The 25140-nt window shown below is 35.2% G+C and overlaps 1 protein-coding gene across 2 annotated transcripts in view; it reads left to right on the top strand.

Moving 5' to 3' along the window:
* Positions 1 to 25140, top strand: part of LOC145268756 (glycerophosphocholine phosphodiesterase GPCPD1-like) — a 138846-nt gene that overhangs the window by 40638 nt on the left and 73068 nt on the right. Inside the window, exon 1 of one of the 2 annotated variants that reach the window (XM_080124353.1) lies at positions 24676 to 24830. The exons of the other annotated variant lie outside the window; for it this stretch is intronic. The gene's annotated coding sequence lies outside the window, so the exon portion shown is untranslated. Of the gene's footprint in view, positions 1 to 24675; positions 24831 to 25140 lie in introns of those variants that run through there. 2 annotated transcript variants of the gene reach the window in all.

The following is a 25140-nucleotide window of genomic DNA, read 5'->3' as shown; positions in this document are numbered from 1 at the left end:
ATACCTTGCATTCTGGAACTGCTGGATCTCATCCACAATGTGACTTTGTACTTGGCCTTGTTGGTTAGCTGCTCCATCAGTTCTTTGTAGTTCAAACACTGCTTGATCACATCCTTTATTCACGTATTTGAGGACATATTTGATGCTTTGGATCGAGCTGCAAATTTCTACGTTAATGTGAGCGTTGAACTGCTGAAGGAGGACCTTGTTGTACGGAACAATCCACTGGTTTGTTATTTCTTGATTAACATACCGACCATTTCTCTTCATCCTTATTGTACCAGTCTGGCCTCCATCTTCTGGTTTTCTTCGCCTGTACTTGGGGTAAGAGTCTTGGCCTTGCTTGGTACACTGAAGAAATTCTTTTGGGTATTTTTTGGAACATTTGTTGTCAATCATACATGGACAATTTGGATTAAATGGTCCACAAGGTCCATGCACCATATGTGCCATCACTTTAGCATGAAGATCAGGATCTTCCTCTTTGTCAGGGATCTCTGCAGATATGCAGAGATCCATTTTTTCTGGTAGAAGTTTGTCCTCTGGGGCCTGCCAGGTGAGGATGTGTGCATGCGGCAGTCCTCTTTTTTGATATTCAATACTGTACAGGAAAGCCCTCAACCTGCCAAATCCTCCCTTTTTAATAAATTCAAGTAACTTTTTTAGCTTCTGCCTGAAAACCCTGGCAACAATATCTGGACGATCCTGAGGGTCTTGCCCTTGAAGACAATTTTCTGTAATTTCTGTCCACTTTGGATTTGTTGTGAACATGATGAAGAGGTCGGCTCGGCCCATTCGCCGAACATATGCCATGGCATCACTTTGACGCTCAAACATGTATCGAGGGCCTCCTGTATAAGTTGCCGGAAGTACAACTCGTTGACCAAACTGTTCTGGATTCCCATCCTCCCTAAGAATTGAATCTCTCAAGTTGCTATAATTGTCAGCTCTCAGGGTCTGTTGCTCACGCCTCAGGAACTGTAAACGTTCTGTTTCAATCTTGCAGTACACATCCACCAGCCATTGTTGAAATAGCCTTCGGTACCAGAGAAAATAGTTTCCAGGCCGAGTCATTAAATGGTACGAATAAAATTGCTGTTGGGTAACTTTTCGCCCATTGGATGCCTTCATGTAGATGTTGTAAGATGGAGAACCATAGGGGTACATTAACAGGTACATTAAAGTATCGTAGAGGGGATGTAGTTCGGAGATCCATTTTAATGTATCATTTCTAAAACGCAAGACAATATCCCGGTTAGCTGTTGGTTCATTCTCCATTAATATTCCAATCTCATACGTTGTTGTTGGAGCATTGAATCGCTGTGGATGCTCTTCTTGCGGCCTTCGGTCTTCCCTTATGACAACTTTATGTTCTACCAAGTGTTCTTCTTCAATCCTCTCCTTTGTTGTTTTCAGCTGACAAATAAAGCTGTTGTTCTCATGTAAAAATTCAGTCAGACTTTGGAGAATGTCTCTATTGAGTCTACTGTCACGTCCCCGATTATGTAGTTCCTCTTCCAGACTATCCAAGAAGTAGACTTGAATAAACTTTGCTGTTTCATCTTCAGGTGGTAAAAGACTCCCAATCTGGTGGCAAACCTGGCCTCGAATTCTAAAAGAAGGATTCCACCCATGTACTGCCGCAATTTTGTGACCAAATGATGTCATTGCAAAACAATTGTTATAACTGCGTAGATTTTGCAGAAAATCTTTAGAGATGGGACCATTGCCGGAGAGCAAATCTTGAAGCAACTGAGGCAGTGGTGGAAAGCTATCAAGCACAACTTTGCCAGAAGAACAACAACAACCAGGGGTTTCTCCTTTAAATTTTACAGCTGAGCAATGTTGACATACTTTGTCCATTTTTCCTATATCAGCTGTAGTGAGAGAGTCATTTTTGTTGTAGAGCAATCCTTTTCTATTGCAGTGTTCTATTTCATGGTGTCTCAAAGCAGTCATTCGTTGTCTAGCTGCCTCGTTTTCTGTCAATTGCTGGGGCAAAGTCATACTCTCTCTCCATGCAGCCTCTCGTTGTTGCCCTTGGTATAGGCGAAAGCTTCGTTGGGTTTCCGATTCATTCTGATGTCGTTGAGCCACTCTCAACTCACCTTGTGTACGTCTACTTACCTCATATAATTCATTCGATCGTAATATTGCTTCTCTTTCCAGTGCATATCTTTGCCTTTCTTGAATTTCATCTTGTGATGAATTTAACCGCCTTACAGCATGTCTAGTTCTGTCAGCTTCACGTTGGGTTTCTCTTTCCAAATCTGACAGTCTTGCTCTCCTTTCTCTTTGACGTATCCTGTTAAGTTCTAGACGTCTTTCTCTATCTGAATTGTTTTCATTGGAGCGAATTGCAGCAACTCTTAGTCTATTAGCTTCCAATCTTTCCATTCTTTCTTCCTCACTTTCGTTTCTACTTCGTTTGGGTGGCATAATTTCGGTTTTAAACGGAATTGTTTAACGATATTAATGATTGTAAATTAATTAAGCGTAAAGGAAATGTATACTAACTGAAATGGACGAACTATAAATAATATTTCTGAATAGTACAATTATAAACAATTATATTGTACCTATTTACTATGCCTCCCCACGGGACAGAGTTAGACACCAGGGTCGTTTTTTAACGTGGAGAAAAGGTACAAAAATAAAAATTATCTCAGTCGTGAAGGATTTCTCCTCCACCGAAAGAGAACAAGAAAATGAAGTGCAGCATCTGAAGAACAAATGGTGTTTATTTGCTCCCCCACTGAGCAAATTAGGCACAAGGCCGTTTTTAATGTGAGGTAAAAACCAGCTCCCCTAAAAGTAGGCAAAAAGGGGGCACTCTGGTTACCAAAAATAATAATTGTCCCAGTATAGAGGGTTTCCCCTCCATTGACTGGTACAAATTATCTTAAGTGCAGCATCTGAAGAACAGATGGTATTTATTTGCTCCCCCACTGAGCAAATTAGGCACAAGGCCGTTTTTAATGTGAGGTAAAAACCAGCTCCCCTAAAAGTAGGCAAAAAGGGGGCACTCTGGTTACCAAAAATAATAATTGTCCCAGTATAGAGGGTTTCCCCTCCATTGACTGGTACAAATTATCTTAAGTGCAGCATCTGCCGGAACAGATGGTATTTATTTGCTCCCCCACTGAGCAAATTAGGCACAAGGCCGTTTTTAATGTGAGGTAAAAACCAGCTCCCCTAAAAGTAGGCAAAAAGGGGGCACTCTGGTTACCAAAAATAATAATTGTCCCAGTATAGAGGGTTTCCCCTCCATTGACTGGTACAAATTATCTTAAGTGCAGCATCTGCCGGAACAGATGGTATTTATTTGCTCCCCCACTGAGCAAATTAGGCACAAGGCCGTTTTTAATGTGAGGTAAAAACCAGCTCCCCTAAAAGGGGTCACTCTGGTTACCAAAAATAATAATTGTCCCAGTATAGAGGGTTTCCCCTCCATTGACTGGTACAAATCATATTAAGTGCAGCATCTGTCGGAACAGATACTACACTTTGATCTTGACCAAAAGGAATGAATAAAAGCGACCTACGTGTGACTCATTACTCCCGGGTGTAAACGCCACAGTCTAAAAGTAATAATTAAAAAAAAAAGTAAATGTAAAATAAATGTAATACCAACTTAGGTTAACTAAGTAAACAGTACAATTAAAACAGTTCTATTAAAACAAATAATTACTAAGATCTAGGTAATTGTTAGTCTCATTGTTATGGTTTTAAAGAAAAAAATGTGTAAAAAAAAGTTCTGCTTTTGTGAGTACGTGTATTTCTTTTAAATTACATAACCTTTTTATTTTATTATTTATATCTCTTTTAAATTTATATATTTTGTTAGTAAACTGGAAGAAATTCAGTTGAATAAAACCTTGTTCGTGTTCTTTACGTTAAACTCATATTTTTATAAAAGGTTCATCCGGTTTAAAGAAAGCACTAAGTTTAAATAAGACTGGAAATAACTAATTCAATATATAAATAGAAAAATGAAATAAATATAAGCTTTAAGTCTTAAGATAGTAATAATCAAAATGTAATAAATTATTTGTAGTTCAAATCTATGATAAACAGGCTTTCGAAATAGGCTCGACCAGAAAGATTAAATTGGAACGAAATTATAATCTCCGTGCCATTTTCAAAACAACCCCACAAAAGTAACGATATCCTGCAGTTAGTTAAATGACAATGGTTGTAAGAAAAATGTAAAAGAAAATGCGCTTATCTGTTTATTTTGACCTGTTTTATTTAATTAAAAAAAAATTGGCTATAACTGGAAGAGAGCGTTATGTTTTGGGGGTTGTTTAAAAAATAGAATGGAAATAAAGTTAGTTCCGTTTTAATTGTGTTTAATTGCGGCAAGCGCTAACAAAATCGAAAAATCACTGTTTACATTCGAAATGTAAACTTTTATAGGTTTACAGGTTTGCTGACAAGGCTGGGGGTGTTTAATACAATTATTTTACTAAATTGATTTTTTTCATTTAAAAATAAAATTATTTATTTTTTAATAAAGTTTTATTTTAAAATATTTGTTTTTGTTTATTTATATAAAATTACGATAGTTGAATTGTATTCTTTCAATTATATTGGCAAGTAAAATATAAAAGATTAAAACGGAACGAAATTGAAATTTCCATTACATTTTCAATACAATCCCAAAACATAAAGCTTTGCTCGCCAATGAATTGTTTTGATAATATACGTAAAGTGAAATAAATCGAATATAAAATTAAATGAAAATATATTAAATAATTAAATGTTAAATAGATTTTGTAAATAGTACAGTTGAAATGATTAGAATATTTCCAATATGTAATAAGGTCGAGGTAATTAGTTAAAGAGATTTAATATAATGTGATATGCAAATGAGCATAAGTCATTCGATATGGGGGTGGTTTGTAGACTAGTATATAAAGAAATTAGGCATAGATTCTTATGTCTCCTATAACAGCAACATCCTAAAATGGGTTCTAATGTTTCTCTACCGGGAGAGATCTACCCTCTTACCTCCTTTATATTTCGTTGATGATGGAGAGCTGTACACACAGACAGAAACACACGAACCCTATTACTTTATAAAAATATAGATATATATATATATATATACATATATATCTAAATAAAAAAAACTTTTGACAGACACAACAAAAATTCACAAACTCGGTATCATATTGAAGCTCCATCCTTCTCACGAAATGTATCGAAAAATTGGCCAAAGACGTGCATTTTTTTCAAAAAATGTCCTCTCGTGATGACGACCGGTTCTACGCATGTGCCAGATGACGTCGTTACTTAAAATAGTTGAAAAACTGACTAAGTTTCATGTACCTCGCGTTAGCTCAGTTGATTAGCGCCTTGGTTCGTTATCGAAACCTCTTGGGTTCGAATCGTGGTGTGAGATGTCTTTTTTTTTTCTTTTTTTTTCTGATGTTTTTAAATTTAAATTAGATGAGTTCGTAATTAAAGGATACACTAACGTAACTTCCAAATCTGACCCCCAAGATCGCCATGGGTATGGAATATGTGCCTATAGTAAAGATGACTTTTCATGTGGTAGGGACATCTCCAGAGCAGATCCCAACTTACCCTATACGTGCTTCCGGGTTGCACTAGCTCACACTACTGCATTTATATTTACTCTCTATTGCTCCCATAACAGCGGAGTTACTATCTTTAAAGCATATCTGAGAAAATTGACCAAGTCCTATCTGCTTATCCTTCAGCTAACATTCACGTATGTGGAGACTTCAATGTTTACAATGTGGAATGGTTGACCCACTCAAACAAGACCGATGATGAGGGGAGGTTCTGTTATGATTTCTTCATTGCTTATGACCTCACTCAGATTGTTCACGAACCCACCTGTGTGCCCGACAATGACGGCCAGTGTGCGAGTCTACTAGACCTTTTTCTCACAACTTGCCGAAATATGTTCAGTTTCTGTTCTGTCTCCTCTTGGATCTTCCGATCACTCAGTTGTATCAATTAAGATAAAAATTAAATGTAATAAGTCCCAAGACGTACCTCTCCGTCATACAGTATATCGATACACTATGGCTGACTGAGATAGCTTCCATATATTTCTATCAGATCTACATCTACGTTCCATGTTTAAAAAGGATGTGTCCTCTATAGTATCAGACCTGACGGAATGGTTAATTGTAGATATAGACCGTTTCATACCCTCGAAAAAGTTCCAGCAAAAACCTAACAGCCAGCCATGTTTCTCTCCAGAATGTGCCACTGCGCACAGAAATCACTTTTTCCACTACTTCCAACGTAATAGATGTATGGAAACTAAAGCTGCTTTCAGAACTGCCACTTGTAAGAAAGTAATAAAGAATGCAAGAGAGTTGTATGCTCAGTCCGTCAAGTCCAAAGTAGCTGAGCAGCGGCTTGGTTCCCACCAGTTTTGGCAAATAGATAACAGAATCCTGAACAGAAGCATGTGCTCTATCCCAACTATCATCAATGGACCTGAGGTAATCTCGTCAGCATCAGACAAAGCCAAACTCTTTGCCAAGAACTTTGCAGCTAATTCTACCCTTTGTGACCAAGGCCGCCAACCCCAATATTTCCTCCTGTATCAGAAAATACACTATGTGATATACATATATATGTACGTGATGTTGCCAAGCTAATCAAAAACCTTGATTCCAGTAAAGCAACCTGCCCTGACGGTATTCCAATTATAGTACTAAAAAAAATTCAACCAGAACTAGCGCCCATGTTTACAAAACTGTTTAAATGTTGTCTTAAGGAGAATTGTTTCCTATCACCCTGGAAAATCTCATCAGTATGCCCTGTATTTAAGAATTCAGGTGATCGCTCATCCCCCTCTCAGTACAGACCAATAAGTCTCCTGTGCGTCATGAGTAAGTTGCTGGAATCTGTGTTAAATACAGAAGTAATCAACCATCTCAGCAAAAATAACCTTCTTAGTGACACACAATATGGTTTCCATTCTGCTAGATCTACAGCAGATGTGCTTACAGTTATATCTCATATGGTTTGGCGAATCTCTCGACAGAGGCAACCTTTCTAGGGCAATTGCTCTTGACATATCAAAGGCCTTTGATAGGGTATGGCATAAAGGTTTACTTCACAAGATCTCTAGCTATGGAATAGCTGGAAATGTCTTCTCAATTATTAAATCATTTCTTTCTGATAGGTTCATAAGAGTAGTAGTTGATGGGCAAAAATCAAAAGCTCACAGTATTAACGCTGGAGTCCCTCAGGGGTCCATCCTGGGCCCAACTCTTTTCCTGATCTATATTAATGATCTTCCAAATCACATCGTTACATCATTCGTAGACATTTATGCTGATGACACTACCATTTATGGTAGCACATCTAAGACAGTAAATGACCAAGTTCTCTCCGATTCTCTCTCCTCTGATCTTGAGCACGTGGTACAATGGAGAAAGGAGTGGCTGGTTACTTTTAATGCATCTAAAACCAAGCTTCTCTCTTTACATCATCAACGTTCTGATCCACATCTGGCATCAATTGAAATGAATGGTTCTCGTCTTGAGGAGGCCTCAAGTTTTGACAAGCTTTTGGGCTTTAGCTTTACTCCTGATCTTAAATGGAACACATACATCAAATCTGTTGCCAAGGCTGCTGGAAAAATGGTGGGATCCTTCTATCGATCCAGTAGATATTTTACTGCTGATGCAATTCTCTCTATATATAAGAGCCAGGTATGTCCAAGGATGGAATACTGTTGCCCCATCTGGGCAAGAGCTGCTAGAAAGGACTTGTACTTTGTAGCCTCGTAGGATATGTCCTTTTCTCTTCCTTGCAACCTCTATCTCACAGAAGAGATTTTGCGTGTTTGTCTCTGCTGTATCGTATTTTCATGGAAAGTGTTCGACTGAGCTTCAATCTATGGTCCCCCCTCGCCAAACTTTCACAAGAAACACTCGTCTAGCAGAAAACACTATCAATAATTCCCCCCATTCTTTATCTGTGCCTAAACCTAAATGTAGATTCCATGAACAAAGCTTCTTTCTTAGAACTGCACGCCTCTAGAATTGTCTTCTGTTTTCCTGCTTTCCAGCTGACTACAATATGGTTGTCTTCAAGTCTAACATAAACAAGTTCTTAATGAGCTGTTCCACTTGTTAACAAATTTACCAAATTTCCATTACTAATGATTACTATATTGTCGAATTTCTATTGTACACTCTTTAAGCCTTATCCTCGAGTGGCCTCTTGGCCTTAATAAGTGGTGATGCCTATGTAAAAAAAACAAAAAACAAACACACTCTTACCTGTGACATACCAAAAATTGAACACAACAGAAACTTATTTAAATAATTTTAAATATGTGTTGTACATAACCCGCCCTAGGTAAGGAATTTTTTTCCACATACGTGCTGTAAATTTCCACATACGTGCTGTAAATTTCCTTTCCAATGAAGGTACAATTATTCCATATCCGTCCTAGGGTAGGTAAAATATTTCTTTGCTCATGGTGGCAAATGATATTAGACATCAAAAATTCCTGTATAACAGGCATGTTCAAAATTTTTCTCATTGTCTTATACTGTCCCAAGGCAACGCCAGGTGGCCTTGCTATTTACAAATAAAGATGGAGGGCTTGTAAACAAAAAGGAAAATATCGATTATGAAAAAAAAAGTACACCATTATAAAGTTCATTCTTCATTTAATAATAGGTGAAAATTTTGTATCGGTTGAATGATTACTTGATTTTTGGTAGATTTTTTAAAGAGAGGCTCCGTCAAAAAATTAATTATCCCCTCCTTCCGTTTTGGCCATGCCTATTTTTTTTTTTTTATATTTCAATTATGACGAGTTGGAAAAAAAAAATGAGTTATTTCTGATGACATAAAAAAAATGAGTTATTTCTAATGATGTAAAGAAGAAAAAAGCCATCAAACTCAACTTTGATTCTTTTTCTTTTTTTCTTTTAATTATATTGAGTTGATAGGACGGATATACATTGACAAATTAATACACATTGCTCTTTGTTATGGATTAGCAGGGGGGGGCTTGTCTAGTTGTAAAATACGCTTAAATATATTTTAATTCATGCAGATTTTGTATTTATTATTACAGAACTTCTATTATATATATATATATATATATATATATATATATATATATATATATTGAGAAAACTTAAAAATTTTAGCATTTTTAAGCTGTAAGCAACAAACAAGTCCATCTATTGCTTCTCTGTAGTGGAATAATATGAATATATAAATCGCTTAAATAATTAAATAATTCGTGTAAAAGAGAAACAAGGAATTTATTTTAAAGACAAAAAAAACAAATTTACATAAAATAAATGTACAAAATAAATTTAACAATGCATACTTGTCCATATGCGATTTTCAAAAAAATTCTTTTTAACACACAAAAGGAAAAAAATATATTACTCACAGTTTGAGTTTTCACGCTTTTTTTATAATAAGCAGACAACATTTTCTTTTTTTAACAGCATAAGACTTTCTGTGCTTTTAAAGCAAATAAGCTGTACAATAATGCAAGAAATAATTTCTTTCATGGAGAGTTCTTTTTTTTTCTTAAAATTTGTAGAAAAGTCTATAGAAAAAAGTTCATTGGTTTCTTTTTTTATTCTTCTTCCTTTGAAATCTTGCCAGACAGCGGCAATTTTATGAAAAAACAAATTCAGAGGCATCTTTTTCTCGGGAAAAATTTGGTTATGAATCTGAAAAGGAAATAGCTGAAAAAAAGAGCCTAAATAGGAGAATGTAGCTTTTAATATTCTTTTTTATTATATTTAAAAATTAAAATTCTTTCGAACTCAAGAAAACCTACATAAATTTCTTTTTTAGAGAATATTCTGAAACAATCCTTGTTTCAATTCTCTTAAATTCTTTTTAATTTATTATTTATCTCTTCGATAAATAATTAATATTTCTTCTTTTTAAATCTAGTCACTCTGACTTCAAAATATATATATCGGATCTCTATCCGAAAAATATTTCCCTCAGGGAAAAATAATAAATTTCTCTTTTTTCAATTTAGTCATTTTAGACTACAAAATATATATATCGGATTTTTTATCCGAAAAATAAAATAAAATTCCTCTGGAATCTTATTTCAAAATTCACTGAAATATTTTGGATTTCTCCCAAAATATTTTAAAACAAATTCTTAATATTTTGACTCTGTCAAAATATTTAAGTTTTTTTACAGAGAATTCTAGATTCGAAATTCAATCAATTATTTGAGAACAATTTGTCTCGGCCCTTTGCTACATTTCTAGAAAGATTTTAATGAAGAAAACATTTTAAAAGGGTATCGATATTTTCTCCGGAGAGCAGAAAAAAATCCGAACCGATCAGTTCAGAAATATTTTCCAATCTGATAAAATTTGTTGATTTAGCTTAAAACGAAAACTCTGTTTTTCTTTTGTTTACATCACGTGACACAAAACAGCCAATGAGAAAGCTCAAAAAGGTCGTCTGCTGAATTCAAATAAACCGCTCAAATTCACAAATATTGGAAAAAATCTTAAATCCGTTTTAAAATAAATTTTACAATTTTTTTCTTTTTTACTGAGCCTTTCTGTTTTACTTATTTATTTTTTATTTAAAAATAAAATTCTCAAAATATATATATATATATATAGAATAGACATCTTATACCTTCTAATAAATTAAAATATATCTATATATATAGATATATTTTAATTTATTAGAAAGTATATTTATATACACTAGCAGAATACCTAGCGTTGCTCGGTATTAAATATAGTGGTTAAATTTTTCAAGGTCAAAAGTTAAGTTCATAATTGGTGCAACTCTTCATAAACTCCTCCATCTAAGGATGGTGCACATCAAGTTCGGGTTTACTACCTTCCCTAAGTGGGTGAGTTTATGAAGAACCGCACCAAATATAACCTAGACCTTTAACTTTGACCTTGAAAATTGGTGTGCACCATCCCTAACGCCGAGACCATCATGTCAGGTTTGGTCATGATTGGTGTGGGCTGTAGGAGAGTATATATACATATGCTATGACTTTGACCTTAATCTTGGAAAATGGTGTGCACCATCTCTAGGGTGGTGGACCATCACCATACCAGGTTTGGTCATGATCAGTTCAGTGGTGTAGGCTGTAGGAGAGTTGTAGACACACACACACACACACACACACACACACACACACACTACTGCTACTTTATGAATAAATATATAGATTTCAAAAGTTTCAAATAAAAAAAATGATTTAGATGCGAAAATCGAAATCAAAACCATTAGTGGTCTAGCCACATTCCCTACTATTTGAGCTATCAACAGATAGATAAAAAAAATTTTTAATTAAACCACTTCAAGCTATTAATGAATTTGCGCATGCGCAAAAGTAATAAAAATATGTTGGCAAGTTGAGATGAACATTGAATTATATTTCAATTTGCTGACATATTTTTGTATGCATTATTCATCCATCCAAAGATTTTAGTCGTTATAAACCATCCTTTGTGTATGATTACTATGTCCTGTTAATTTCAGTGTTATGTGGCGAGTAGTTTAGAAGTTTATCGGTTAAATATTTTCACACACATCTACCATTTTAATTATATAGAATAGAGAATGTAAGTTGATTTAATTTGGGGATAAGTAGGCAAAAGGTTATGCTGGATTTGGAACTACTCCGGCAGAATTATCATAGTGAAATACCTGCAACTGGTGGCAGGACATCACCTAGTTTATCTTGTTGGATATTGTGGTTGAATGGAATTTAACTTGAAACCGGTGAATATAGGAATGTTTTGAATAAGCAATTTGGTAAGGTTTCTTTTTTCTTTTTTTTTCTTTTTTTCCTTTTTCTAGTGTGATAGCGAGAGGTAGAAGTGAATGGAGTTCAAGGAACTTCTGCCATTACTAACCAGCGAAGCGTTATTACTGTCTTTCAATAAGAGTTTATCACACATGTATGCATGCAATGATGCATAAAAGTGAGGTTTGAGGACAGGTGTTACATGGAGATAAATGATATGCAAATGATACAATGAAATGAGGTTTTTTTTTTTTTTTACATAGGGGTCACCACTTATCAAGGCCTGGAGGCCACTCGAGGATAAGGGTTATTGACTGTACAGTAGTTAATGGGATAGTTTCATAGTAATCGTTAGTAGTAGAAATTTGGTAAATTGGATTATTTAAGGGTATGGTTCATCAAGAATTTGTTTACGTTAGACTTGAAGACAACCAAATTATAGTCGGCTGGAAAACAGACAAATGGAAGAGAGTTCCACAGCCGTGCAGTTCTAAGAAAGAAGTTTTTGTTCATGGAATCTGTTTCCGTGTAGGCACAGTGGGGAAAATTATTGACAGTGGTTTAAGCTATATGGGTGTTTTTCATGAAAGTTTGCCGAGAGGGGACCAGAGATTGGAGCTCAGACAAGCACTTGTCATAGAAATAACGATAAAGCAGAAACAGGATCACAACATCTCTTCTGTGAGAAAGACATTGCAGGGAAGAGAAAAGGGCATCCCCCACTAAGCTACGAAGTTTATTTTGAACTCTGTCAAGGCAGGATATAGCAACAGGATGTACTTGGCTCTTATATAGATAGAGAATTGCATCAGCAGTGAGATATCTACTGCAGCAGTAGAAGGATTCCACCATTTTTCCAGCGATCTTGGCAACAGATTTGATGTACATGTTCCATTTCAGATCAGGAGTAAAGGTCAAGCCCAGAAGCTTGTCAAAACATGGAGCCTCCCCAATACGAGAACCATTTATTTTAATTGATGCCAGATGGGGATCAGAGCATTGATGTAAAGATAGAAGCTTGGTTTTAGTTGCATAAAAAGTAACCATATATTGTTTTAGTTGCATAAAAAGTAACCATATATTGTTTTAGTTGCATAAAAAGTAACCAGCCACCTCTTCCCCATTGTACTGTACTCAAGATCAGAGGAGAGAGAATCAGAGAGAACTTGGTCATTTATTGCCTTTGATGTGTTGCTATAGATGGTAGAATCATCAGCATAAATGTTTACAAATAATCTGTTTTGGGAGATCATTGATGTAGATCAAGAAGAGAGTTGGGCTTAGGATGGACCCCTGAGGGACTCCAGCATTAATACTAAGAGTTTTCGATTTCTGTCCATCAACCACTACTCTTATGAACCTATCAGAGAGAAATGATTTAATAATTGAGAAGAGAATTCCAACTATACCATAACTTGAAATCTTGTGTAGTAAGCCTTTATGCCATACCCTATCAAAGGCCTTTGATATGTCAAGAGCAATTGCCCTAGAAAGGTTGCCTCTGTCGAGAGATTCGCCAAACCTGTGACAGTAAAAATAATGGCAACGTTAAGACAAACCCCGTTTGTCGATACAAGATAAATTCTCATACCAAACGCACATGACAACATCATAACCCATTTCCTTATATGCCCACCTCAACGGAATAATTCACAGCTCACCTCAACAAAGAAAACCGCCAGAGGAAGCCATTAATCAAAAGAAATGTTAAATCCAAAGCACAAACATCACAGCCGATGCCTCTACGACAATACATATAAATACAAATAATTATCGCATGAAACACTGTAACAGTACAATGCCTACTAGAACACATTCACAACTTTCTTAGCTCTAAATTGATATCATACATGAATACAAACGTCAAACAGACAACTCTCTACAGTACGTTAAAACACAAAAAGCAAACACAAATAAAAAAAAAATGAAAATGACGACCAGCGCTGAAAGCCACCTTGTCTACAACTACGTCCTCAACACGAGTATAAATACAACCACTTTTTCGACAAGTTGATGAGTCAAGCACATCAAGCAGTGAATTTTGTTCTGTCATCGCAAGCAGCAGCAGCAGCCACAATCACCAACTCTTCATTAGCGACAGCAGCTATTAAGATTACTCCTCTTTCACCGTTGCTGCAGTCGCCACCACCGCACTCTTGCTACCAGACAGCAGCTTTTAAGATTATTCCTCTTTCGCCGTCACTGCAGCTGCTGCCATCCCATCCATATTTCAGACACCAGAACACCAAAGCCACATTCCTGTTGCTGCCGCCCCTACCACAGCCTGATACTATCAACTGATCGGCGCCGAGTAAATATCAACAGCCAATCAGCATTCCTTCTAATGCCCCGTCGCTGACATATCCTGACAAATTCAATAGTTCATTTTACGATCATTTTAATTTTAAATAAAAATTTAAACTCAACCTTTTTGTTTGTCATTTTCTTGCTTCCATACACTCAGTTTTGTAATATAACAAATTGGTGTCAGACCGTTTAGCAAGATAACTGTGAACAGCGATACAGGTTTCACACAATCCAAACTGTGTATGCTAATCAAGGAGCAAAAACAGCTTCTATTCAACCTAATGACCGGATCATCTGAAGACGCATTTTGGGAAATTCAACTCGGCATAGACACCATGACAACTGCCTTAAAATTACAAATTACTAATGCATCAACAAACGATTTGAGACGCCATGAGAAAACAAAAGGCCTTCCACCCAGGAAACGATGTGAGTCAATTTATCATAGCTCTAAACAAAATATATACGATACACGATACAGAGCTGAGAGATTGAATTCATTATTGAAGGAATGTGTGATACAGTTCTTTACATCAGAAGGGAGATACTTCACTTATGATGGAGAAAAGGACACATTATTTGGAGGGGGGTATACAAAGTTTGTTTACAAGAATATGATAAAACAAAACGCATTTACCTTTTGGTTGTAAGGACGACACAAAGACAAACAGTTACAAAATATAGATGGTGATTCTTTATTCATCAGCCGGCTGATTAATGACTCAAGAATTCAAGCTTGTATGACTACATGGTTTACTCTTCCCCCCCTTCGCCTCCAAGGGCATTAGCTCAACTAAGTCGCTGTCCAACTCTCATCTCTAACTGACTCTATCACTGTGACTGTGATTCTCTAACCCTGTCTCAATATATTGAGAATCTCCTTTCTTTATGACATCAGAGGTGTGGTCAACCAATGTGACTTTATCATTTTTCAATTAACCCGTCCTTTCCATACGTATCTAACACGTCTCATAAATAAAAGAAATCCGTAAATTAAATTGTATCATTTAACCTATTTGTTGCATAACATTTTCAACTTTGTTCTTGTCCATTTTTTTAACTGACATTTTTAATATCCAGTTATGGACACTTTTTAATGTCCAGTTATGAACAGTCGCTCTATCTCTGACATTTGTTCTTTTCTTGCTCAGTTTTGTAATATAACACGCACAAACACACATACATATATATACTAATAGAATACCCGTCCTAGAATAGGTGTAAGCATTAGTTTTAAATTTTAATGCTTTCTCTTTTTTTAGCGAGTATGGTTTTGGTGCCTCCCCTCCCTTAAATGGTAAAGTTTGCCAAAAAATTAATATGCCCACGGTATTCATCCTGTTACATAATTCATATTGATATAGGTACTGCTAGCTGTTTTTTATTTTTTTCAATATAGTAAAAACTTAAAGTCTGCAACATATTAAAATATATTATATAATATACTAGCAAAATCCCGACCTTAAAATTTGACTTAGATATTGAAAAATAGTGTGCACTATACCTAGGTCGGAGACCATCATTTTGGTCATAATCACAGTCAAGTGGTGTGAGCTGTAGGAGAGTATATATACATAGGCTATGACCTTGACCTTGACCTTTACCTTCGAAAATAAATTGCACCATCACTAGGTGTAGAGCCATCATCATGCTAGGTTTTATATATAAAAATGAAACGTCTGGTTTGTTCAACTTAACTAAACTAGAAAACTTTAAGTCCGTTTTTCGTCATATTTTGCAAGAATGATTGTATCTAACCCAACTGTGTTTTTAAATATTAAAAAGTAAAAAATATTACTATATTAAAAATACTTTTTTCGACATCGTTTATTTTCGGTTCCAATTTCAGCCGACGCCATTTACCGGAAATACTTCCGGTTTATATTGAATCTTCTTTCATTATTCCGAATCGATAAGTATACCCTTAATCTTGTTTTGTTTTGTTTTTTATAGAAAAAATTGCATTAATTTGTTTTCTTTTCCTTCCTGCATTTTCTTTGTGTTCCTCCCTGGCATAACAAAATAATCATAATTAAAAAAACTACTTGCCAGAATTCGGCAATATATATACACCAATTTTGTTTGTTGTTTAAATACTTGCAAAAAAAAAAATTATGCAAAAAAGTTTATTTCACTTTTTCTAAACTATAAAAAAAGATACTTTAACAAGAAAGTTGCTGGTTAATTTTTATGACTTGCTCCAGTGAATTCTAAACACCCTAACCTCCCCATGTTAAAAATGGTTTTCACATTAAACACCTCACAAACCTCGAAAAGCTTTTGGAATTCCCCCCCCCCACAACCTCCCCATGTTAACATGGGGAGGTTGTGGGGGGGTATTCTGTTATATCCCGTTTTGACGGTATATAATAACATGACAAAATATGCCGAGTGGAATGCGTAACAAAAAGGTTTATTCGTACTTCAAAATAATACACAATACAAAATGGCTGCTCGCCTTGAAGTTGATATACGCGTAAATGAAGGTAAAGGAAAAAGGTAACTTAACGTGTGTGAGCGGGACGCTCGTCCTGGGAGCTTGGTTAATCCTGACTACACTTGGAGAATGTAAGACGCGAGACGGTCGGACTAGTGCGCGCCACTTGACTGACTTCAAGACAATACAAGACGCTCTTTTATACACCGTTTTGTATCCGGTGCTATCCGTAATTATGTCCCTTATGACATATTCCAAAAGCCGTTTTTAACATGGGGATGTTGGGGTGTTTATAATACGCTGGGGCAAGTCGTAAAATTAATGACGTTGCTATTATTTCTTGCAAAAATTACTTAAAATTTATTTATTTGACAAAAAAATTGACATTTTCTATATAAACATTTAATAAGAAATACAAATGAATGGAATTAATGTTTTTTTAGTGTTTTTTTTTCTGTTGATGTTTTGTTTCTACATTTAAAATTTTACTTTATAATTTCTTTCATATAACTTTGTAACTATTACATTAGCAATGCTCGGCTTCATCTGGCTGTTGACGTCATGCACCAGTGAAAGCTGAACGCTGAGAAAATAATTACATACCACTTAAAATTTAATTCATTGTGGATTTATTCAAGCATTCATTTGGAAAATAAATATTCAAAATAAAATGGCGCTTATGCACTTATGGTACCGTACTATTTTCGCATTAAATTCAAGTTTTACAATATCTTTCTTTTTATTAAATTGTTAGGTGAAAGTACAGATAACCCAGTCGGTTTCAAATGTGTGGAAAATCTAGCTCCAAAAAGGATACTCTGGATAGTAACAAAAATAAAAATTTCTTCAGTCTTGGAGGATTTCTCCTCTAATGATCAACGAAAAAAACGGTGAAGTGTAGTTCACCCTCTGTTTCTCTCCCTTCCACTGTCTTCCAATATCTCTCTCCATCCATCTCTCTGTCTCTTTCTCTCTATATCACCCTCTTCATTTCTCTTTGAGCCCCTTTCTCTCTCTAACTCCCCCCTCTCTCTCTCTCTCTCTCTCTCTCTCTCTCTCTCTGCCCTTCTCTCCTTTCCTCTGTCTCGCTCCCTCTCTGTTTCTAACTCTTCCCTCTTTCTGTCTATCTCTCAATCCCTTTATCTCTCTCTATCTCCTTCATTTTCTCTATTTCCCTCTCACTTTCTCTTTTCTATCTATATATCTTCCTCTCTATCTGTCCATGTCTAATCCCTCATCTTATTTTAGTCTCCTAAATAAATTACAGTGAATAAGGCATTGTCAAAACATGGATAAATCCTATTTTAGTCACCTAATTTACTTACTGTGAGATTAGAAGTTATTTGGAAATTTCTGCTACCTTGAACAGCACCAGAAGTAACTGGTAAAACCTTTCTAATTAAATTGATTTTGGCAGCCATTCGGTGACAAAATAACATAGCCTTAGCCCTTGCTGCATGCAGAATACCTGTGACCTTGCAACCAAGTAGAAGAACTACTTATTCTACTTTGAAACTACTATTAAACATTCAATTTTTCAATAATCTCATGTTCAACATCTCCAAAACATTCAGTATGGGGAAAAATGCAAACTTATTGTTTGGGATGAATTCACAATGGCATGCAAAAAATCACTTGAGGTTCTTGGTCGATCCTTGCAAGATTTGCAGGGTAATGTCAGACCATTTGGGAATGCAGTAATATTGCTTGCAGGAGATTTCAGGCAAATGTTACCTGCAATTCCTCAATCAACACCAGCAGATGAAATAAATGCTTGCCTCAAATACTCTACTTTTTGGTGCCATGTGAAGACATTAAACTAAACTCAAAATATGCGTGTCCAGTTGCAAACTGCTCAATCCGCACAGAAATTTTTGCATCACTTGTGTGAAATTGCGTATGGAAAAGTGCCGGCTGATCCGAGTTAACAGCGAAATTCTTTGATTTTTAACTTCTGTAATTTTATTACATTAAAAGAAGAGTTGGTTAAAAAGGTTTTTCCAGATATTCAAATTAATTATATGAATTCCACTTGACTGACTGAATGAGCTATTCTTGTAGCTCAATACAAAGACGTCCATGAACTTAACGCTATTATTCAACATAAAATTCCAAATGAAGTAGTCAAATACAAATCCATCGACGCTGTTGTGGAAGCAGATAAAGTGATTAATTATCCAACAGCTGGAATTGTCAGGGATGCCACCGCATGTACTGAAATTGAAAATTGGCATACTAATTATCATGTTGTGAAATATAAACCAATCCAAGCTTTGCAATGGCACATGGCTTGCAGTGAAAAAATTAAAAAACAATATCAGAGAAACAACAATCTTAACAGGACCTTTAAAGGGTGAATATATCTTCATTCCATGCATTCCTATGATTCCACTGGATACACCATTACACTTTAGGAAACTGCACTTTCCAATTTAGTGTCATTTGCAATAACCATCAACAAAGCTAAGGGAACAATCTTTACAATTGTGGGTCTTACAGCTATTCACTGACTGTTTTTTCACATCGACAATTTATGTTACATGTTCAAGAGTCACCTAGCCAAAAACTCTCTATATCAGCTAAGAAAATGGAACAACAAAAACTGTGTACCCATACAAAATGGGAAATTAAGCATGCATTTCTTCATTTTGGAACTTTTTCATCCAGCAACGCGTGGCAGGGTACAGCTAGTTTTATATAAAGATATAAAATATATATAAAAAAAAATCTAAATTTATCTTGGGATCTCCATTAGTATCTGAGTTATTCAAAGTTAGTCGAACATTGTGTTTCGTGTTATACTGAGTACAAGGTCAACTTAAACAGCATAGCATTGTAGCAAAATACATTATTATATTTTCAATAATATGGCTCAACAATACCAAATGAAAATTGGCTTGTCAAAAGCAAAGTTTAATTTGTCAGTTTACATCCTGTTTGAGTCTGACTTTTAAAATCCAACAAGATAACTGTATATGTTATGTTGGGCGAGTGTATATTTGGAAGAGTAACAGTTTTAAATAGAACAATTAAATAAATATATAGTGATGATTGTGAAGAATGGTTTAAACTGTGTAGCATTAGCAATTGACCTTACAGTTGTCCCTGGGAAGTCTGTGAATATTTCAATTAAAAGGAAATAAATTAAAAGCAATTGTACATTTCACAAATGTCATCAGTCTATTAAAATTTCATTTCTGTCCACTTGTGTAGCTATTAAGTAAAACTAACAGGAAATAGCATACTAAAAGTCTATTATACTGGTGAAGAGGGTGGGGAGGCTAATTCTAATATTGCTGATATATTAAATAGCTTTTGTAAACAATTGTTATCAACACCTTTCTTATCTGTTGTGCTAAATCAATGGATTTATAATCTCACTATCTTTGTTTTTTCATCTGAGTACAACAATTATCTTCTCAAACTCAGAAATCTTTCTATCAAACTCTGAAATCTGCACAGAATTTCAAACAGAACCCGTTATTTAATCTCATTCTGTCAGTCATGACTGGGTTGAAGTCCTAAGTAATTTGCAGTTGTATTTTGTATTGCCTACACTGAAGATTGAACCTTCAACCTCCAGATGAGTATAACTTTACTATAATACTATCAAATAGTTTATCCACTATACCACGGGTCCTTGCAGACAATTCTAATATGAATTTTAGGAGTGTTAAATGCCAAAGTTCAACAGAAAGATTTCCAAATTCGACAAGATACATCTGCAGAGTATTGGAGGTTACATCGACCAAAACATTGTGAAAAATGCACTCAAGATGAGAATAGTAGTACAAAGAATCTAAATAATATAGATGCTGGCATGTGTTGGGCAGCTTTTTTATTAATTGACTACCAAATTAACCTATCTCTGGCCAGGTCTTTCTCTTGGGTTCATCACTTTCTTCCATGTATTCTTTGGCCTTCACCTGCATCTACTAACTACTATAAAGAACTCTCATCAATTCTTTCAACATGACCATAATGAAGATTCTTATTCTGCACACATTTTTCTATACTGTCCAGATTTAATCTACCTTTGCGGCCATCAGATCTAAGTCTATCTTTAAGACTCACATTAGACATTCATATCATTTTTGCATTTTTTGTCATGCAACTCATATCCTCAACCCCCATTGGCCATCATTTTTACTTCCATACATTATCACACTGCGCAAACACACTCGAGATATTCTTCCCTTGGTTGTTTGTTATCAGGTTGACAAGAAAGTTCTTGCAGTTTTTAACTTTTAAATTCAGATGAGCATATCTCAGCTCGAATAAAAACTTTATTGATTGAAATAAGCACCATCAGAATCAACACACTTTCACCAATACAATACCAGTAACATAAAATCGTGCGTTCTGGTGGCGATAAAGTCGCTGAAAGCGTTTTTGATATCACTTAGATTTTTTAATCATTTTTCATGCAGAAAGTTGTCAAGATGCTTGAAAAAGTGGTAGTCAGTAGGTGGGAGGTCTGGAGAGTATGGTGGATGAGGCAGAGTTTTGTAGCCCAATTCATTCAACTTGGTTCAACTCTGGTTTCCGGAAGTGTCATGGCGCTTCATCACTACCCGGTCAAGAAACAGGTCGTTCTTGTTGTGTAAAAGAAGGGAAGATAACACTCCATAACATCGTTTCTTTTGGTTGTCAATTTGTGAGGCATCCATTTATCAAGTTTTTTTTATCTTTTCAATCGCTCAAGTAGTTGGAAATCATTATATATGTTACATCTAATTCAGAAGTTTTCAGTTGTGGATGGATTGGCTTCAACTAAGGCTTTTAATTGATCGTTGTCAATGTCTGATGGCTGACCACTATGCTCACCTTCAAGACTTTCATTGCCGCCATAAAATTTCTTAAATCACCATTGTTATGTGCATTGAGTACTTACTGGTCCCTGGGCCAAACGCTTCATTGATATCGCGAGCTGTTTCAGCAGCTTTACGGCCTAGCTTGAATTGTAGTAAGAAATTTGTGCGAATTTGCTTTTTTTTTTCCATCTTGTATTCAACGTTCTGAAAAGAAGATATAATTGTTTTGAAACGATTAAAATTTAAACGATTGGATTGAGCAAAAAACGTTCTTTAAAATGATATATAATGTAAAGGTATTATAATGAAAACTTATGTGAAAATACATCATTTGAAATCCAAATTAAAAATTCCACAAGAACTTTCTTGTCAACTTAATAGTAATGGAATTTACACCAACCACTTCTAATTAGCAGATCAATCCTAGCTCTTCCTATGCTCCAGTTGTATCACCAAGGTTATATATGTAAGAAAATATTCAGTGATCCGATGAGATACAGTTGCAACATAAATTTGTACCGATTCCCAAACAACGAAAAATACTGCTATTATATCAATTAGCTTTTGTAAACATTTTTGTAAACATGCACTGCAAAGCATGTTTTGATGATGCATACAAATGGCAGATGCTGCAGGTGATAGATGCTTGGCCAAAGGATTAGAGGATAGCACAGAGAACTGAAAGTATCTCTGGCCGGAGTCAGACCTCCTTGGGGATGTTTCTTTTATTTGTAAAAGTAAGTGCCTTATTGAATGGAAAAAGTCACGTTGGGACTGACTTGCTTCAGAAAAGTAATAGTTTACATTTTTGCATACTATAAATGGTACTCATTTTCCTAAAGGTGAATGGTAGACTTTGTAGGTGACAGATGGTTAACCAAAGGATAAGGAGGTGAGGGAGAGCACACAGAATTGAAAGTATCTTTTACCAGAGTCAAACCACCCATGAGATATGTTTTGGTTGTAAAACTAAGCCGCATATTGGATGGGAAAGTTATGTTGAGACGTTTGCAAGAAAAATAATGTCCAAGATTATTGGCAGATGAATGGATGTTTCAGGTGGTCAATATCTGAGTGGTCAAATGATGATCACAGTAACAAAGCCAGAATCAGCCAGGGATAAAAAGATTCTAGATGGGAAGTAGGAGTGAGAGTTGGACATTTAAGGCAAGCAGTTAATTCTCCTGAGAGTTGCCAAGCAATGAACCTGTGTGTCTCTCTGGCCAAGTTGAGTCCTTAGGGGATCTTGGCTGTATGACTATATCAGTGGGACTTGTGTGTTTTGGTCTGGTCAGGCAAAACCCTCATTCTACAAGTCTGCCATTCAATGTTTGAAAAGCGAGTAGCACTTGTAATATCCAAAAAATAAACATTATTTTTCTGATTGTTTGATAATTCATGTCATTGGGATTATTCAGATGGAGTCCTAAGTTATTGAACCTTCAACCTCGAGGAGGTTGAAGGACCAATCTTCAGTGGAGGCAACACTCAAAAATACAATTGCGAATTACGACTTCTACCTAGTCATAGCTGATGGAATGAGTGCATGCTGAGTATAACAGAAAGATTCCTAAGTTCATAAAGATATATCTGAAGAAGGTTGGAAATGGCATTGAACAAAACATGAAAATAATACTTCAGATAAGAACAGTAATCTGAATAATCCAAATAAAACAAATGAACATTATTTGTTTATAAAACGTGTGGTTGTTTGTTTGTGAGAATTCCATTGTTGCAGAGTTGAGTGGATTGGACAGTTACTTTGGACTGGTACAACAAGTATGGCAATCATGGCCAGTACAGGGAATGCATGAGGCTGTTTATATGTCTACTTTGTTATGTTATCTTCTGTGCTGAGTGTATCTGTAATCTATTTTGAATAAGATTCAAAGTAAACTTTTATTTATTTCACAAGGGTAAATTGTTCTTGTTCTATGAGTGTCTGGAAATATTATTTTTATGCTATTCTGGGTTATTATCTGTGATGAGGATTGAACTTTCAGAAGACTGCCACTGAGAACTGATTGTAATAAACAATCACCTTCATCTGCTACCAGATCAGGCTGTCTGAAAATACTGGTTTCTTAACCTAAAATACACTGAGCATAGATGCTATTGTTTTTCTTTTCTCTTTGCAAAACTCAGTCATGTTCTGCAAAGTCACAAATAAAAACAGCAATTTTCTTCCACGAAACAACCAAACCAAACACAACGAATAAATACTTGAAAATATAAAGAACTTGAAGCATAGATTTTTTTACAAGATTACTAGATTCGGTGTTAAATAACCTGAAGAAGTTTGTTAAACCATAAAATAAAACAACCAAATCGTTACACCACAAGCACAATATACAACTGTGTAATGAATAAAGGGTTCAGTTCAGTATTCTGTATATGTTTCCAAATTTGACAACTGATTCCCAAAGTCTGAAAGGATAAACCTGAAAAAGGTCAAGAGCTACATAAGGATGGGATTTCTCTGTTTTTAAATGTAATTCACGTTTTCCGTGGATTTTCACTTAAATTGTTAGAACACATCATGGATGTGAGTTCTCAGCTTTTTGATTGAAATCCACTTTTTTTCATAAGCAAAACTTTCTTATGAAAGTTCCCTCTGAAAACTGAAACTGATAATGTTAATTTTGTTGTGAAGACTAAGACATCAAGCAATTTATGATGGGGATAGGGAAGTTAGATGACTTTTTTCCTTCAAAAAATTACTTCCTGTTTCTTTCCTCTAAATATGCTTTGGTGTCTCTTAATTTTGATTTAGTTGAAACTTTATGATTGGAGTTCTTTAAAAAAGTTTTTTAAATTTATTTTTGCTCCCCTCTCTCCATACACACGGGGGAGGGGGAGCTTGACCCCAGGTTGGGAATTCATCTCGATTTCAGCTTTTTTGCCATTGCCATCACAGGTGGCTAAGTGGTTAATGATATAAATTGAAGAAACACTTTCATCAAACCAACACTTGACCTTGTGTCTCACCACCTGGGGAGGAGATAAATAAATACCCACATCCCTGGTTACATAGTTTGAAATGTGAAATAATAATCCAAATTTCTGTTATTCTACACAAAGAAATTGAGTAATTTTAATGCTTTGTCCATTTTTTTTTTTTTTTTTTTTTTACTGGAGTTGAATGGAAAAGTTTTGGAAAGATGGAATCCACAGTTGTTTAAAGTCAAACCAACCTTATCTTTTTGTGAGATAAATCTACTTAAAGGATTGTCAGCTTTCTCTTGATAAAGATATGCTTACATATACTTATATATATATCTATATGTACTTACATATATTTACAGTTTTAAGGTCATTTTATAGTTGTTTTTGTTTTTGTCACTGTGAATTTGAACTGATAGTTTTAAAAAACATGGCCCATTTTTAACTTTTATTCTGAACAACGAACTGAATTTTCTTTTGATACTTTTACAAAAGTTAAAATATTTAATTCATGGTCTTGGTCAAATATCATCAAACGATTAAAGTAAGTATTAACGTCATTATCAATTTTTATCTGTTGTTTTTTTTATTCAACTGTTGAAACTTATCTTGCACAGCTTGAGTAGGTATTACCAGTCGACAAATTACTCAAGCAGTGGCTTTATTGCTGTCAGTCTGAGGATATGGTTCTGTCCAATCCTAAGAGGTTCACCTACCTAAGTTTTACCTTCTCTCTTTGAGAAGGGAGTAGTTTATTGCTAATCGTCTGAAGTTCCCTTACCGAATAATGCTGACAGGGCTGCTAAGAGATTTTCTAGACCAGAGTTCATTTTTTAGATTGCACTGGCTTTTCA

The sequence above is a fragment of the Euprymna scolopes genome, chromosome 44 (assembly GCF_053919585.1).
Source record: "Euprymna scolopes isolate OS-2025 chromosome 44, ASM5391958v1, whole genome shotgun sequence".
Taxonomy (NCBI): domain Eukaryota; kingdom Metazoa; phylum Mollusca; class Cephalopoda; order Sepiida; family Sepiolidae; genus Euprymna; species Euprymna scolopes.
Note: the sequence above shows the minus strand (reverse complement) of the source record. Positions and strands in the feature narration are given on the sequence as shown.